This window comes from Drosophila mauritiana, chromosome X (assembly GCF_004382145.1).
Source record: "Drosophila mauritiana strain mau12 chromosome X, ASM438214v1, whole genome shotgun sequence".
NCBI classification, from domain to species: Eukaryota; Metazoa; Arthropoda; class Insecta; order Diptera; family Drosophilidae; genus Drosophila; species Drosophila mauritiana.
Genome location: NC_046672.1, coordinates 23,089,777 through 23,107,912, shown reverse-complemented (window position 1 = coordinate 23,107,912; position 18,136 = coordinate 23,089,777). Strand labels below are relative to the sequence as shown.

General features: G+C 44.6%; 1 pseudogene; it reads left to right on the top strand.

The window, feature by feature from the left end:
- The first annotated feature begins 2,323 nt into the window (after positions 1-2,323).
- Positions 2,324-11,484, top strand: LOC117148958 (annotated as a pseudogene).
- Positions 11,485-18,136: the final 6,652 nt, after the last annotated feature.

Sequence of the window (18,136 nt, the reverse complement as noted above, 5' to 3'; positions counted from 1 at the left end):
ATATGTCGGCGCATACTTTTGTAAGCTGGTGGATGTGCTAGAATATTTCATAAGAATAATAATTCCATCAGCTCGGGGAAATCATTGGTATGTCAGCATATTGTATTATGTGTTAGAATATTCCAGAAGTACAGTAATTTCATCATTTCGGGAAATCATTGGTATTTCATCATATTACAATATTGCATACTGCGTTGCTATTGGTCGGCTGTATTTTTGTAGCTTTGGCATCTCCCGTTACAGCGCGGCGGCAGCGTGTGGTCGCTGTCGCCGAGTGTGGTTCGAAGGTTAGCACGGAGAAGAAGTGAGTGACACAAATTAATTGTGTGTAGAACTTCGGTGCATTCGAAACTCGCTGCGCGAAATGGAGAATAATAATTGTGCTCCGACATCAGAAGTGGGATCACCACACCTACAAAACAATTCGGAACAAAGTTTACGCGCGATAGTCGAAAGGCAAAATAAAGTGATAGCTGAATTATTAAAAGCGTCGGTGACTGGCGCACGTGCTGCAGTGTTGCTGAACATGCTGAATGGACGCCCAAATCAAGATGAATGCCTTTCGGTGTACTCCAGCCGTTTGGTTACAACTTTACTGACCAAGTGGAAGGAAATGACGCACGAAGAGATTGTGGTATCATTGGCCCTGGCACATACATCGCATATCGACCCCAGACTTCAGCATTTGGTTTTCAAAACGAACGTAAAGACACGAGCGGAGCTACAACAACAACTCAGAGCCCACTCGTTCGTCAGAAATGCCTAATTCGCTGGAATAGAGCAAGGTCCCGAAAAGAAGAGGCACAAAATGCAAACACCGATTAGATGCCATAGTTGTGGTAAACTCGGACACAAGGCAATGGAGTGCCGAAACAGAAGAGCAGAAGAAAAGAACGAGAGAAACGAGACGAGACCAGGCGATAGCAGTGGCAGATCTAAAGTTAGGTGTTTCAAATGTGGCAACGTTGGACATATTGCATCGGCGTGCAGGAACAGCAACAGCGAATATAACCATAGAGAGGAGAGTCGACACGTGTGCGGTAATTAAGCAGAACGGGACAGCAATATAGTTTGGTGAGCGGTTTCCATTTTTCTTTGATTCTTGTTCCGAATGCTCGTTAATAAAAGAGACAATTAGCGAGAAGAGACGCCATAACCTTGTAGTTTTGAGAGGCATAGGCGACAATGTTGTCAAGAGTAATTTGCAAATTCTGTCCACAAAATTTCTGAATTCAATCTTGAATTGTTATTTCACGTAGTTTATAAGAAATGCCTTAAATACGATATGATGATTGAAGCTGTTGAAAGAGACAGTAGCGAAATGATTAAAGCTGTTGAAAGAGACAGCAGCGAAATGATTGAAGCTGTTGAAAGAGACAGTAGCGAAATGATTGAAGCTGTTGAAAGAGACAGTAGCGAAATTATTGAAGCTGTTGAAAGAGACAGTAGCGAAATTGTTGAAGCTGTTGAAAGAGACAGTAGCGAAATTGTTGAAGCTGTTGAAAGAGACAGTAGCGAAATTGTTGAAGCTGTTGAAAGAGACAGTAGCGAATTTGTTGAAGCTGTTGAAAGAGACAGTAGCGAAATTGTTGAAGCTGTTGAAAGAGACAGTAGTGAAATTATTGAAGCTGTTGAAAGAGACAGTATGGATGCCTGAAGGGCTAATAATGAAATTTTTAAGTATAATGTAAGCACAAGTGCAAGGCAAATGTCTTGATCATGGCGTGTTGCGCATTACATATGAATAAGAAGAAAATGAATTATGTTAAAGAAAAGAAATTTTTATCGGAAATTTAAATTTGGATATTTGATTTTTCAATTGGCTAATATTTATTTTAAAATGATGTAAAAATAGTTTTGCAATAAAATTGTAGAGAACGAATCATTTTGGTAATATTTCACGAGGACGTGTAAAGGTCAGGATGGCCGTGTCGGCGCATACTTTTGTAAGCTGGTGGATGTGCTAGAATATTTCATAAGAATAATAATTCCATCAGCTCGGGGAAATCATTGGTATGTCAGCATATTGTATTATGTGTTAGAATATTCCAGAAGTACAGTAATTTCATCATTTCGGGAAATCATTGGTATTTCATCATATTACAATATTGCATACTGCGTTGCTATTGGTCGGCTGTATTTTTGTAGCTTTGGCATCTCCCGTTACAGCGCGGCGGCAGCGTGTGGTCGCTGTCGCCGAGTGTGGTTCGAAGGTTAGCACGGAGAAGAAGTGAGTGACACAAATTAATTGTGTGTAGAACTTCGGTGCATTCGAAACTCGCTGCGCGAAATGGAGAATAATAATTGTGCTCCGACATATATATAACCTCAACTCATATGGGACTACCCCCTGAATTTAAGCATATTAATTAGGGGAGGAAAAGAAACTAACAAGGATTTTCTTAGTAGCGGCGAGCGAAAAGAAAACAGTTCAGCACTAAGTCACTTTGTCTATATGGCAAATGTGAGATGCAGTGTATGGAGCGTCAATATTCTAGTATGAGAAATTAATGATTTAAGTCCTTCTTAAATGAGGCCATTTACCCATAGAGGGTGCCAGGCCCGTATAACGTTAATGATTACTAGATGATGTTTCCAAAGAGTCGTGTTGCTTGATAGTGCAGCACTAAGTGGGTGGTAAACTCCATCTAAAACTAAATATAACCATGAGACCGATAGTAAACAAGTACCGTGAGGGAAAGTTGAAAAGAACTCTGAATAGAGAGTTAAACAGTACGTGAAACTGCTTAGAGGTTAAGCCCGATGAACCTGAATATCCGTTATGGAAAATTCATCATTAAAATTGTAATATTTAAATAATATTATTAAGAATAATGTGCATTTTTTCCATATAAGGACATTGTAATCTATTAGCATATCCCAAATTTATCATAAAATATAACTTATAGTTTATTCCAATTAAATTGCTTGCATTTTAACACAGAATAAATGTTATTAATTTGATAAAGTGCTGATAGATTTATATTATTACAGAGCGTTAATTTTTCGGAATTATATAATGGCATAATTATCATTGATTTTTGTGTTTATTATATGCTCTTGTATGATTAACAATGCGAAAGATTCAGGATACCTTCGGGACCCGTCTTGAAACACGGACCAAGGAGTCTAACATATGTGCAAGTTATTGGGATGTAAACCTAATAGCGTAATTAACTTGACTAATAATGGGATTAGTTTTTTAGCTATTTATAGCTAATTAAAACAATCCCGGGGCGTTCTATATAGTAATGTATAATGTATATTTATATTATTTATGCCTTTAACTGGAACGTACCTTGAGCATATATGCTGTGACCCGAAAGATGGTGAACTATACTTGATCAGGTTGAAGTCAGGGGAAACCCTGATGGAAGACCGAAACAGTTCTGACGTGCAAATCGATTGTCAGAATTGAGTATAGGGGCGAAAGACCAATCGAACCATCTAGTAGCTGGTTCCTTCCGAAGTTTCCCTCAGGATAGCTGGTGCATTTTAATATTATATAAAATAATCTTATCTGGTAAAGCGAATGATTAGAGGCCTTAGGGTCGAAACGATCTTAACCTATTCTCAAACTTTAAATGGGTAAGAACCTTAACTTTCTTGATATGAAGTTCAAGGTTATGATATAATGTGCCCAGTGGGCCACTTTTGGTAAGCAGAAATGGCGCTGTGGGATGAACCAAACGTAATGTTACGGTGCCCAAATTAACAACTCATGCAGATACCATGAAAGGCGTTGGTTGCTTAAAACAGCAGGACGGTGATCATGGAAGTCGAAATCCGCTAAGGAGTGTGTAACAACTCACCTGCCGAAGCAACTAGCCCTTAAAATGGATGGCGCTTAAGTTGTATACCTATACATTACCGCTAAAGTAGATGATTTATATTACTTGTGATATAAATTTTGAAACTTTAGTGAGTAGGAAGGTACAATGGTATGCGTAGAAGTGTTTGGCGTAAGCCTGCATGGAGCTGCCATTGGTACAGATCTTGGTGGTAGTAGCAAATAATCGAATGAGACCTTGGAGGACTGAAGTGGAGAAGGGTTTCGTGTGAACAGTGGTTGATCACGAGTTAGTCGGTCCTAAGTTCAAGGCGAAAGCCGAAAATTTTCAAGTAAAACAAAAATGCCTAACCATATAAACAAAGCGAATATAATACACTTGAATAATTTTGAACGAAAGGGAATACGGTTCCAATTCCGTAACCTGTTGAGTATCCGTTTGTTATTAAATATGGGCCTCGTGCTCATCCTGGCAACAGGAACGACCATAAAGAAGCCGTCGAGAGATATCGGAAGAGTTTTCTTTTCTGTTTTATAGCCGTACTACCATGGAAGTCTTTCGCAGAGAGATATGGTGATGGGCTAGAAGAGCATGACATATACTGTTGTGTCGATATTTTCTCCTCGGACCTTGAAAATTTATGGTGGGGACACGCAAACTTCTCAACAGGCCGTACCAATATCCGCAGCTGGTCTCCAAGGTGAAGAGTCTCTAGTCGATAGAATAATGTAGGTAAGGGAAGTCGGCAAATTAGATCCGTAACTTCGGGATAAGGATTGGCTCTGAAGATTGAGATAGTCGGGCTTGATTGGGAAACAATAACATGGTTTATGTGCTCGTTCTGGGTAAATAGAGTTTCTAGCATTTATGTTAGTTACTTGTTCCCCGGATAGTTTAGTTACGTAGCCAATTGTGGAACTTTCTTGCTAAAATTTTTAAGAATACTATTTGGGTTAAACCAATTAGTTCTTATCAATTATAACGATTATCAATTAACAATCAATTCAGAACTGGCACGGACTTGGGGAATCCGACTGTCTAATTAAAACAAAGCATTGTGATGGCCCTAGCGGGTGTTGACACAATGTGATTTCTGCCCAGTGCTCTGAATGTCAAAGTGAAGAAATTCAAGTAAGCGCGGGTCAACGGCGGGAGTCAAATGCCTCGTCATCTAATTAGTGACGCGCATGAATGGATTAACGACGGACGTGTTTTCGTTGCGCTCGTGTACAGATTGCGAATAACTAAGTTTTCCTTTTTTGGAAAGTAATTAAATCGGTGATTTAGTGCTCCGCGGAAGTCGAGTGAAAATTGTCGAGTGTTAAAAACAAGCGGTTTGGAAATTATTAACAATAAACTATTGAAAATTTTCCACTCCGCACGTGCTGCGAGGCGAGCTTACGAGTAAGTTTTTTCGAGTAAGCTTTTTTAGCAGCTGTCAAAAAGCTTATTGGTGGCAGTCACTGCTAGGGTTTGTGTCTAGGGACAGTTTTAGTGCTACCAGACTCTACCGATAGGTGGAGCTCTAGAGCATCTACCTTTTGTCACTGAGCAAACGAGCATACGGTTGCTGGCGTCGACGGTAGGAGGAGCCACCATCGGAGTTATGCCGATGGAGAGCGACAGCAGCCCGAGTGCCTTGAGCGGAAGTAGTGCCTCGAGGAAGTCCAGACGAGGCAGGCGCAGAAGCTATCTGGCCTCTAAGAGCTCGGCGCCGACGCAGGCGAAATTGGTTGCCCAGGCATCGAATGGAGTGCCAGAACCCGTTGGTGTACTGGAGGAGGCGTTTTCGTCGCTGGAAGACGCCCGGGCGGCTACGGCAAACGCTGCCATCGATGCTGCCCCCCCCCACGCTGCTGCCACCGCTGCTGATCCTACTGCTGCCCCTGCTGCTGCCCCTGCTGCCGACCACACTGCTGCCTCCGCCGTTTCCACTGCTGCTAAAATTGTTGCCACCACTGCCACTGCCGCTACCGCTGCCGCCCGTGCTGGGCAAGCAGCCATGATGGCAGAGCTGTCGGCCACCCAGCCCACGGTGAGAAGCAGCTTCCGCAGCCTAGGAGAAGTGGACACGGAAGAGCTCTCGTATGCTATCAGCCGCTACGATGAGATGGTGCTGGCGTTAATGCTCCGGTGTGGAGAACTGGAGACGCGGCTCGCTATGCCGCCACCGCCGCCGCCGTCGTCGAATCCGTTGAAGAATACGGCCGCCAATGCTCCCCAGATGCCACAGGTTGCACCCATCGCTGCCCCGCGGACCACCAAGGTTCGCGAGACGTGGTCAGCGGTGGTGAAGTGCGACGACCCTGCGCTATCGGGGAAACTAAAGCGGAAAAGGTGCGAACGATGGTTGCACCCTCCCTCGGAGTCAGAGTACATGAGGTACGTGAGCTCCGTCGAGGTGGTGGTGCGATCATTCGTACTCCTTCAGTTGGAGAGCTGCAGAAGGTGGTAGCATCAAAGAGGTTCGCTGAAGTTGGGCTAAATGTGGCACGAAATGCGGCCGAGAAGCCGAAGGTCGTCGTCTATGACGTCGACACAGCTATCGGCCCTGAGGAATTCATGCAGGAGCTCCATGGAAATAACTTCGACAGCGAAATGACTATGTCCCAGTTTAAGAAGTCCGTGCTGACCAAGGCGTGGTCGGTAACTGACGGCGCCACAGTAAATGTGACGCTAGAGGTAGACGACCGGGCGATGGCGAAGCTTGATGTAGGTCGTGTCTACATCAAGTGGTTCTCATTCCGATGCCGAGCACAGGTCCGCACATACGCCTGCCACAGATGCGTGGGTTTCGACCACAAGGTCAGCGAATGCCGGCAGAAGGACAATGTTTGCCGCCAGTGCGGGCAACAAGGCCACACCGCGGCAAAGTGCCAAAACCCGGTGGACTGCCGGAACTGCCGTCACAGAGGGCAACCCTCGGGGCATTACATGCTCTCGAACGTTTGCCCGATATACGGGGCGTTGCTGGCGAGGGTGCAAGCTAGACATTAATGTTTAGCTTCATCCAAGCGAACTGTGGCCGAGGCAGAGCTGCGACCATCGAGCTCGGAGTCCGACTCAGGAGATCGGAGTCTATGTTCGCGCTGGTGCAGGAGCCGTATCTCGGCGGGGACGGAATGGATGTGCTGCCTGAAGGAATGAGAATTTTCACCGATCGGCGAGGGAAGGCAGCCATCCTAGTAGATCAACAGGAAGCCATCTGTATGCCAGTGGAGACCCTCACCACGGATTATGGCGTATGTCTGGTCGTTAAAGGGAGATTTGACTCAATCTTCCTTTGCGCCGCATACTGCCAGTTCGATGCACCTCTGGAACCGTACCTCCGGTACATGGATGCGGTCCTGCTGCAGGCCATCAGAACCCCCGCAATCCTGGGCCTCTACGCGAATGCAGTGTCCCCCATGTGGCTTAGCAAACTCTCTCGTCATGCCGAGGGGCAAGCTAACTACAGACGGGGTGAGCTGCTGTCAGAGTGGATGCTGGAGGCAAGAGTCGCCGCCCTAAACCAGTCAACAGAGGTGTACACGTTCGATAATCACAGAGCTACTAGCGATATCGACGTGACAATCGTCAATGAGGCAGCATCTATGTGGGCCACATATGAGTGGAGAGTGGACGAGTGGGAATTGAGTGACCACAACATCATTACTGTTGTGGCCGAACCAACTACCGCGCGCGCAGTTGAGAGCATAGCTCCTGTGCCGTCCTGGAACTTCTCCAATGCACGTTGGCGATTGTTCAAGGAGGAAATGGTGAGTAGAGCAGCCGAACTTCCGGAGAACTTCTCAGAGTCGCCGTTGGACCAGCAAGTTTCGACCCTGCGCAGTATAGTACATAATGTATGCGATATTGCGCTGGGAAGAAAGTCGATTCGATCGCCCAACAGGAGAGCACGTTGGTGGACTGCCGACCTCTGCGCTGCAATGCGCGAAGTCCGGAGACTTCGTCGCCTACTCCAAGATGGAAGGCGTCGTGATGACGGTGCCGCTATAGAGCGTGTAGTGGTCGAGCTGAGGCGGGCCTCAGCCAACTACAAGAAGCTCATTGGGAGGTCAAAAATGGATGACTGGAAACGCTTCGTGGGAGATCATGCCGACGACCCATGGGGGCGCGTCTACAAGATTTGCCGAGGCCGCAGAAAGTGCACGGAGATTGGGTGCCTCCGCGTGAATGGCGAGCTCATCACTGATTGGAGTGACTGTGCACGAGTGCTCCTCCGCAATTTCTTCCCAGTTGCGGAGTCCGAAGCACCGACTGCCATCGCGGAGGAAGTCCCACCGGCCCTCGAAGAATTCGAGGTTGATGCATGTGTTGCCCGGTTGAAGAGCAGGCGCTCTCCCGGCTTGGACGGCATCAATGGCACTATCTGCAAGGCAGTCTGGCGCGCCATACCCGAGCACCTAGCATCGTTGTTTTCCCGATGCATCCGGTTAGGATACTTTCCCGCCGAGTGGAAGTGCCCACGAGTTGTCTCGCTGCTCAAAGGGCCAGATAAGGACAAGTGTGAGCCCTCCTCATATAGAGGAATATGCTTGCTGCCAGTCTTTGGTAAGGTGCTCGAGGCCATCATGGTGAATCGTGTGAGAGAAGTTCTTCCGGAAGGCTGCAGATGGCAGTTTGGATTTCGCCGAGGACGATGTGTGGAGGATGCTTGGAGACACGTGAAGAGCGGTGTTTGTGCCAGCCCGGCGCAATACGTGCTCGGCACATTCGTGGACTTCAAAGGAGCATTCGACAACGTCGAATGGAGTGCTGCACTCCGACGACTAGCCGACTTGGGATGCCGGGAGATGGGCTTGTGGCAGAGCTTTTTCTCCGGCCGAAGAGCAGTGATCCGAAGCAGTTCCGGTACTGTGGAAGTACCGGTAACTAGAGGCTGCCCGCAGGGGTCAATCAGTGGCCCATTTATCTGGGACATACTGATGGATGTACTGCTTCAGCGTCTCCAGCCGTATTGCCAGCTGAGTGCATACGCGGATGACTTGCTGCTTCTCGTCGAGGGAAATTCCCGAGCTATGCTAGAGGAAAAAGGAGCACAGCTGATGTCCATCGTAGAAGAGTGGGGAGCGGAAGTTGGCGTTGCCGTCTCGGCAAGACGGTAATAATGCTGCTGAAAGGTGCCTTGAGACGTGCGCCTACGGTGAGGTTTGCTGGAGCGAACCTTCCGTATGTGCGTAGCTGTCGGTACCTTGGCATCACGGTCAGTGAAGGAATGAAATTCCTCACGCACATAGCTTCGCTTCGCCAGCGGATGACCGGAGTCGTTGGAGCATTGGCGCGTGTGCTTCGAGCCGACTGGGGCTTCAGTCCTCGAGCCAGGCGGACCATATATGACGGACTCATGGCACCTTGTGTGCTGTTTGGTGCCCCGGTATGGTATGACACCGCCGAACAAGTAGCCGCCCGGAGACGACTAGCCTCCTGCCAGAGGCTAATCCTGCTTGGATGCCTTTCGGTATGCCGAACAGCGTCCACAGTGGCACTGCAGGTACTTGAGAGCTCCCCCGCTTGACTTGGCTGCTAAGTTTTTAGCGGTCCAATACAAGCTGAAGCGTGGATACCCGCTGGAGGAGAGCGACTGGCTATACGACGAGGACACTACGTGTCTAAGCTGGAAGCAGAGGAAGACTCGCCTAGAAGAGTGCTTACTGCAGAGTTGGCAGAACAGATGGGATGATGACAGCGAACCAGGACGGGTGACGCATAAATTCATCCCATATGTCACTCTCGCCTATCGGGATCCAAGATTTGGATTCTCGATGAGGACGTCTTACCTGCTGACAGGTCAAGGGTCGTTTAACGCATTTTTTCAAGAATCCTGGAAGATCAACAGAGGACTCAACGGCTGGCAGTGTTTGCGGACGAAGTGTTCCGTAGGAGGAGGGGTGTTTAGCCCAACAACTTCGCCGTGTGGTTAGCGGGCGAGAATACTTCCACCATAGGTCCCTCTAACCCTGCTTGTCGGAGCAAAAAGGAGGAGGCCCACCGAGCCTCTCTTTCGGTACCACGGGTTGTGCAGCTATCCAAGAATGCACATTGAGGTAGGCCCCCTGGTGGGAGTATCGTGGTGGCTGTGGTTGGTACCCATATCGCGGGTAGAGCCTTCGTCTTCGACGTTTGAGTTACGGTGCTGGTTGGGCAAAACTCGGGTGCTGTGACCCAGAGATCAGTAGAGATTTTAGGTAGATCTCGCTCCTCAGCAAGGGGGAGTGCTTGCCCGGCAAGCAAGTACTCGAATTGCTACCGGGGTGGTCGCTATGTACATAGCTATAGCTTCTAGTCCGGGACGCTTGTCTGGCGTATCCAAACACATACACCATGTTGATACATGCACCACTTGTGGGTGTTCAGGGTGTCGTGGTTGTAATCCCTTCAGTGTGGAACACGCCACGTAAAACAAGTTCGGAGAGATCTGAAAAGTCGTCGTCGTGTCCCTATCTACTATATAGCGAAACCACAGCCAAGGGAACGGGCTTGGAATAATTAGCGGGGAAAGAAGACCCTTTTGAGCTTGACTCTAATCTGGCAGTGTAAGGAGACATAAGAGGTGTAGAATAAGTGGGAGATATTAGACCTCGGTTTGGTATCGTCAATGAAATACCACTACTCTTATTGTTTCCTTACTTACTTGATTAAATGGAACGTGTATCATTTCCTAGCCATTATACGGATATATTTATTATATCTTATGGTATTGGGTTTTGATGCAAGCTTCTTGATCAAAGTATCACGAGTTTGTTATATAATCGCAAAAAAATTCTTTAATAAAACGATGCATTTATGTATTTTTGATTTGAAAATTTGGTATAACTCCAATTACTCAGGTATGATCCAATTCAAGGACATTGCCAGGTAGGGAGTTTGACTGGGGCGGTACATCTCTCAAATAATAACGGAGGTGTCCCAAGGCCAGCTCAGTGCGGACAGAAACCACACATAGAGCAAAAGGGCAAATGCTGACTTGATCTCGGTGTTCAGTACACACAGGGACAGCAAAAGCTCGGCCTATCGATCCTTTTGGTTTAAAGAGTTTTTAACAAGAGGTGTCAGAAAAGTTACCATAGGGATAACTGGCTTGTGGCGGCCAAGCGTTCATAGCGACGTCGCTTTTTGATCCTTCGATGTCGGCTCTTCCTATCATTGTGAAGCAAAATTCACCAAGCGTTGGATTGTTCACCCATGCAAGGGAACGTGAGCTGGGTTTAGACCGTCGTGAGACAGTTTAGTTGTACCCTACTAATGACAAAACGTTGTTGCGACAGCATTCCTGCGTAGTACGAGAGGAACCGCAGGTACGGACCAATGGCACAATACTTGTTCGAGCGAACAGTGGTATGACGCTAAGTCCGTTGGATTATGCCTGAACGCCTCTAAGGTCGTATCCGTGCTGGACTGCAATGATAAATAAGGGGCAATTTGCATTGTATGGCTTCTAAACCATTTAAAGTTTATAATTTATTTTATAAACGACAATGGATGTGATGCCAATGTAATTTGTAACATAGTAAATTAGGAGGATCTTCGATCACCTGATGCCGCGCTAGTTACATATAAAAGCATTATTTAATACAATGACAAAGCCTAGAATCAATTGTAAACGACTTTTGTAACAGGCAAGGTGTTGTAAGTGGTTGAGCAGCTGCCATACTGCGATCCACTGAAGCTTATCCTTTGCTTGATGATTCGATAAATAAATGATTTTTCCTGTAGCCAAACAAACACCTCGTCATCAATTTAGTGACGCATATGATATTGTCCCTATCATATAATTTTTGATATAAAAACTTTAAAGAATTGTATCAAGTTGCCAAATACCTCGTCATCAATTTAGTGACGCATATGATATTGTCCCTATCATATAATTAATATAAAGACTTAAATGAATTGTGTCAAGTTGCCAAACACCTCGTCATCAAATTAGTGACGCATATGATATTGTCCCTATCATATAATTAATATAAAGACTTTTTAAAGAATTGTGTTAAGTTGCCAAACACCTCGTCATCAACTACTATATTATGGTTGCGCCGACCTCTCATATTGTATTCTCTTATGTGTTCATAGGATTTTGGCAATTATACGAGTAAATTAAATAATATACATATGAAAATGATTAATTATTATATGTATAAGGGAAAAAATGCTGAAATATTCCCATATTATCTTAGTATTATAGAGGAAAGACCGTTGCCGACCTCTGATATTGTTCAAAACTTATGTATTTATATGATTTTGGCAATTATATGAGTAAATTAAATAATATACATATGAAAATGATTAATTATTATATGTATAAGGGAAAAAATGCTGAAATATTCCCATATTATCTTAGTATTATAGAGGAAAGACCGTTGCTGACCTCTGATATTGTTCAAAACTTATGTATTTATATGATTTTGGCAATTATATGAGTAAATTAAATAATATACATATGAAAATGATTAATTATTATATGTATAGGGGAAAAAATTCTGAAATATTCCCACATTCTCTTAGTATTATAGAGGAAAGACCGTTGCTGACCTCTGATATTGTTCAAAACTTATGTATTTATATGATTTTGGCAATTATATGAATAAATTAAATAATATACATATGAAAATGATTATTTATTATATGTATAGGGGAAAAAATGCTGAAATATTCCCACATTCTCTTAGTATTATAGAGAAAAGCCATTATAGTGAGAGGGTATAGTAGTGTAAACGACCGGAATTACGACAGAGGGTTCAAAAACTACTATAGGTAGGCAGTGGTTGCCGACCTCTCATATTGTTCAAAACTTATGTATTTATATGATTTTGGCAATTATATGAGTAAATTAAATAATATACATATGAAAATGATTAATTATTATATGTATAGGGGAAAAAATGCTGAAATATTCCCACATTCTCTTAGTATTATAGAGAAAAGCCATTATAGTGAGAGGGTATAGTAGTGTAAACGACCGGAATTACGACAGAGGGTTCAAAAACTACTATAGGTAGGCAGTGGTTGCCGACCTCTCATATTGTTCAAAACTTATGTAATCATATGATTTTGGCAATTATATGAGTAAATTAAATAATATACATATGAAAATGATTAATTATTATATGTATAGGGGAAAAAATGCTGAAATATTCCCACATTCTCTTAGTATTATAGAGAAAAGCCATTATAGTGAGAGGGTATAGTAGTGTAAACGACCGGAATTACGACAGAGGGTTCAAAAACTACTATAGGTAGGCAGTGGTTGCCGACCTCTCATATTGTTCAAAACTTATGTATTCATATGATTTTGGCAATAATATGAGTATATTAAATAATATACATATGAAAATGATTAATTATTATATGTATAAGGGAAAAAATAATCATATTATATATGAATTGTAATGACCCGCTTAATCACAGTAATACACGTTAGGGTTTATGGCTTGTAATGAGTTAGTTTATTTGGTTAAATAATATTCGCGCACCCACTCCGCTTCACAGTTCGCACCCGAATAATCCCTTCTCTCACTCCTACGCTGGGCGATCGTTCGCGCCTGTCCCGTCGCTGCTCTCTCGATGCTTGGTTGTTGGCAATGCCTGTTGCCACATCCCTCCTTTATTGACGAGTTTTAGCTTTAATGGCGGCAGGGGTGGCTGGATCCCGAGGCCTCCTTCTGTGGGCTGAAGTACTGCGACCTCCGAAGTTGGTGTTGATTCCGGTAGGCTGGCATCTGATTGCGGCGTTGGGCACGAGGCTGGATACGTCTGGCTAGCCGGGACTTTCTTAAGATGTGAGGCATTTCTTGTTAGTTTTCTACCACCCCCTTCGATCACCACAATGTTATTGTGTCGTTCTAACACCGTAAATTCCGTCTTGTCGAAGTTTGATGTAAGTTTGTTTGGGAACACTACGTTTTTCAAAAGTACCTTGTCGCCCACTTCTATATCGACTTCCTTTGCCCCTCTTCTTTTGTCGGCTGCCTGCTTTCCCTTATATTTTCCAATAATGTCTTTATCTCTTTCCTCAGAGTCTAAGGTTTTCTCGTAGATATCCCCAACGCCTGGTATTTTGTCACGGATGACTCTGCTGAACATTAGCTTTGTGGGCGCTGACCCTGTTGTTCCATGTGGGGTTACATTGTACATCAAAATAAACTTTTGGATTTCCTCTTTGTAGTTTTTCCCATTTGCGTATGCTATTTTTAGGCGTTTCACAAGGGCTCTGTTCATGTTCTCAACTTCCCCGTTTGCTTGCGGCCAATACGGTGGGGTCCTAACCTGTTCAATGCCGCACGCTTTGCAGTAGTTAGAAAACTCCTCGCTAACATACTGGCGTCCGTTATCAGTTCGTAGGTACTCAGGATATCCCAGTCTACAAAAGATTTCTTTCATTGCCTCTATCAGGGTCGTTGAAGATATGGTTTTAAGAAACTTATGCTCCATATATCGTGAGAAATAGTCAATAAAGACTAGAACATATTCATTGTTAGGTAACGGACCTAGCAGATCCGACGCTACCCAAATCCACGGGCCAGTGGGAAAAGGATTTCTATCCATAGGCGGTGGTCGGATGTCTTGAGATACCAGGCAACAATCTCTGCAAGCTTTGACAAACTTTTCTGCCTCTCGGTCTATTTGTGGCCACCATACTTTGGACCGCAGGCGGCGTTTCATTGCTGTCTCGCCGGGATGACCTTCGTGGGCTAACTCCAGTATTTTCATTCTTAGAGATCTCGGCACGACTACTCGGTTTCCCCTCAACAGGAGCGAGCCAACCGCTGACAGCTCGTTACGAAACGGATAGAAGCTCACTGAACTATCAGGCTTCCAGGAGTCGTTTTCCAGGCAACCGATTGCGTCCATAATCTCTTCATCCCTCTTGGAAGATTCTGCTATTTCCGAGATTGTCATAGATTTTGGGATGGAGCTCTGTACGACGCGTAGGATGCTGTATTCCGTCCTGAGATCGATTGGTTCTACCGTAGATAGTTGGCAGAGACGAGACAACGCATCTGATATGTTGTCTTTTCCGGATTTATAGATAACGGTGAACGTATATGCCTGGAGTCGCAGCAGCCACCTTTCAATGCGGGCCGGGGGCTTGGATGTTGGTTTGAAAATGGCTTCCAAGGGTTTGTGATCGGTTACGAGTTCGAAGTGCAGGCCTGCCAGAAAGTAATAAAATTTCTCCACTGCCCAAACCAGTGCTAGGCTCTCCTTTTCCGTTTGGGAGTAGCGCTTCTCCACCTCCGACAGGGCCTTGCTAGCAAAGGTAATTATTAATGGTTCGTTGTCGACTTTGAATTGCAATAAGACAGCCCCAAGGGCAACCGGGCTAGCGTCCGCAATCACCCGAGTTCGATGTTTAGGATCGAAATATGATAGTTTGGTTACCTTGGATAGGAGATTCTTAAGGTTGTTGAAAGCATTTTTCTCGGCTTCGCCCCAGGTGAATTTGTTTTCAGTTTTCAGCAGTTTTCTTAGAGGATCTGTGTGACTTGCAAGGTCCGGAATGAACTTTCCGACGTAGGTTACCAAACCGAGGAAGCTCCGTGTTTCCTCTTTGTTCTTCGGGTCTCTGAAAGATCGGATGACGTCAATTTTCTCTGGGTCGACTTCTATTCCCTTGTCGGATAAAATATGTCCGAGGAATTTTAGTTTCCTTGTCTTCCAGATGCATTTCTCTTTATTCAGTAGGACATTATTTTCCTGGAATATCTCGCATACTTCTTTTACGGCGCTGTCGATTTCGAGGTCAGTTGCGCCAAAAATGATTATGTCATCGATGAAGTTCATGGCGTTAGGTACCGTAGATAACATCTGCTCCAGAAGGCGTTGAAAAATTTCGGGAGCAGAATTAACTCCAAACATCAAACGCTTATAGCGGAAAAGTCCCCTTGGGGTTATGAACGTTGTTATCTCCCGGCTCGATTCATCAAGGGCCACTTGGTGATAGGCGTCCTTGAGGTCTAGGCGTGCGAAGAATTTCGCCTCTTTGAGTCTGGTCATAAAGCAATCGAAAGTTGGTAATGGATAGTTTTCCCGTAGGATAGCTTTGTTTGCCAGTCGCATGTCGACACATAAGCGGATGTCCCCGTTCTCCTTAAACGCAAGCACGATGGGAGATATCCAAGCACTCGGGCCCTTGACTGGTTCAATTATATCTCGACTCAGGGCTTCCCCCAGTTTTTCCATGACTTTGTCCTCGAGCGCTGCCGGGATTCGTCTCACCGGTTGTTGAACGGGTTTTACGTCATAATCGATAGAGAGCCTTACTTCAATGTTTTTCCAACTCGGAAAAGGCTCTATTTCTTCAATCCGGTTAATGTTTCTTCCCAGTCGGAGGACTTTTAACTCGATAGCTGTGTCTCGGCCCAACAGAGATTGTTCTCCATTTTCAATCACGTAAAATGAAGCAATCCCTTCGGCACCCGGCTCGACGGAAATTGGGGCCTCGAAAATACACATTACTCGAAGTAATTTATTAGAGGCATAGGCTCGGAATTGCTTTTCTGTATGGGTTCTTACGTTAAAGACTGTGGCTTTTCTCTTCACTAGCAGAGACCAGTCCGCGTGGCTGATAAGGTTAAACTTGCACCCCGAGTCAATGATTAAAGGAATTTCGCGGCCTCCCACTCGGCATCGTATGAACTCCTCTTCATCTTCGCTTGACACTCGAAAGCAATGTGCCTCGCCCTTTTTCAGTTTGGAGCTGGTGGCCTCCTCTTCGACAGATCGTATGTACGTGCGAGGCCTTTTTAGGTTATTCCTTTGGGACTTAGGGAATCGGATGTTCAGGTTAGTTCGGCACTTCCTGGCATAGTGTCCAGGCTTCGAGCATTTATTGCAAGTCACATTTCTTGCCGGACATGATGGGTCATTGTGTGTGTGTCCGAATTTTCCACATCTGGGGCATTCCCCACTCTGCTTGAAACCACGATGTGCAATTTTACAGATGGGTTCCGCACTTGGTCTTGATGTCATTTCTTTTGATTCCTTGTTGATCTGCTCCTCAACCTGACATACTTCGATCACTTCCTCTAGTGAATTTTCCTTCCCCAGGAGTCTTTTCTTGAGGTCTAGAGGTGCCCACACATCTATAATTTTATCCTTAAGACATATATCCTCAATCTCCGCTTTTGAGGATCCGAATGCACATCGTTGCATTTGTTGACGGAGTCGCAGCAAGAAATCCCCAAAGCTTTCTGTGTCCAACGGTGTCAGACTTCTGAATAGATGTCTCTCAAACGTTGAGTTCTGCTTCGGTGAGAAGTGTTTATTTAGATGGTCGATGAGGATTTTGTAGATGTCTTCTTTATTTCCGTCGCAGGGCTCAACTAGCGCACCAGGTAGGGAGAATACTACTGACTGTAGCTGGACTCCTCCCAAAAGCAGTAGCTTACTCCTCTTCTGCTTCTCGGTAACAATGCCCTCGGCCTCGAGGTATATTGTAAATGCCCTCAACCACTTCTCCCATTCATTTCGGAGGATTGCCTTGTCGATCACCTCGCACAGAAACGGTTTAATGACACTGTCGGTCATTTTAAATACGGGACCTAGACTTGGGGTTTAAAACAAAATACATTATTAGATTTATGACTTGACTTGTAATTAATACCCGGCCCTCTTAGGAGCTTGTAATTATTACCCAGTCTCAGTTCAATAATACCTCCAATTTACATTTGGGGTTTAGTTGTTTAAATTTTTCCTTTTTAATTTTATTAATTCTTTTGGCTTGTGGAGAGAATACTGCTCCACCCGACCTTTAACCTTCTGTTTACCACTCAAACCGATTACTCAGCTCTTTTCTTACAAGCTTGTAATATTATCTTTTTTTTTCTTTTTTTTTATTAAATTCTTTTATACAAATTTTTTTATTTATATATTTTCGTGTTCCGTTTCTTTTATTTTTTTCTAAATATGCTTTGGCTTGTACCACTACTCAGCTCCTCTATTTAGAGCTTATAATGCGTACTCGGCCCTTGCAACTCTTTGGTTGCTAGAGAAATTTCTCAATCAATCACCTTTCAGGCTTGTAAAGAGTATTACTCTTTACCCGGCCTTATTAGTTATTTTTTTTTTTTTAATCTCCTGGTTGCTAGAGAGTGTCTCTCTAACTCACCTTCTCTTATGCTTGCGAAGAGTAATCTCTTCACTCAGCCTATCTGTCGGAGTGCATGTGTGTTGGATGAGAGTGAGTGAAAAATTGTGCATACAGAATCACTGATTCTGCTTTGTGCTTAAAGTCAGTTTATGTTGGCAACGTGCAATCTGCACTCCCGCAGCTTATTCTTTCTCTCCTCTTTCTTAACACTTTCACATATGTATATGCCGGTAAGCCCATTCAATCACACACACAC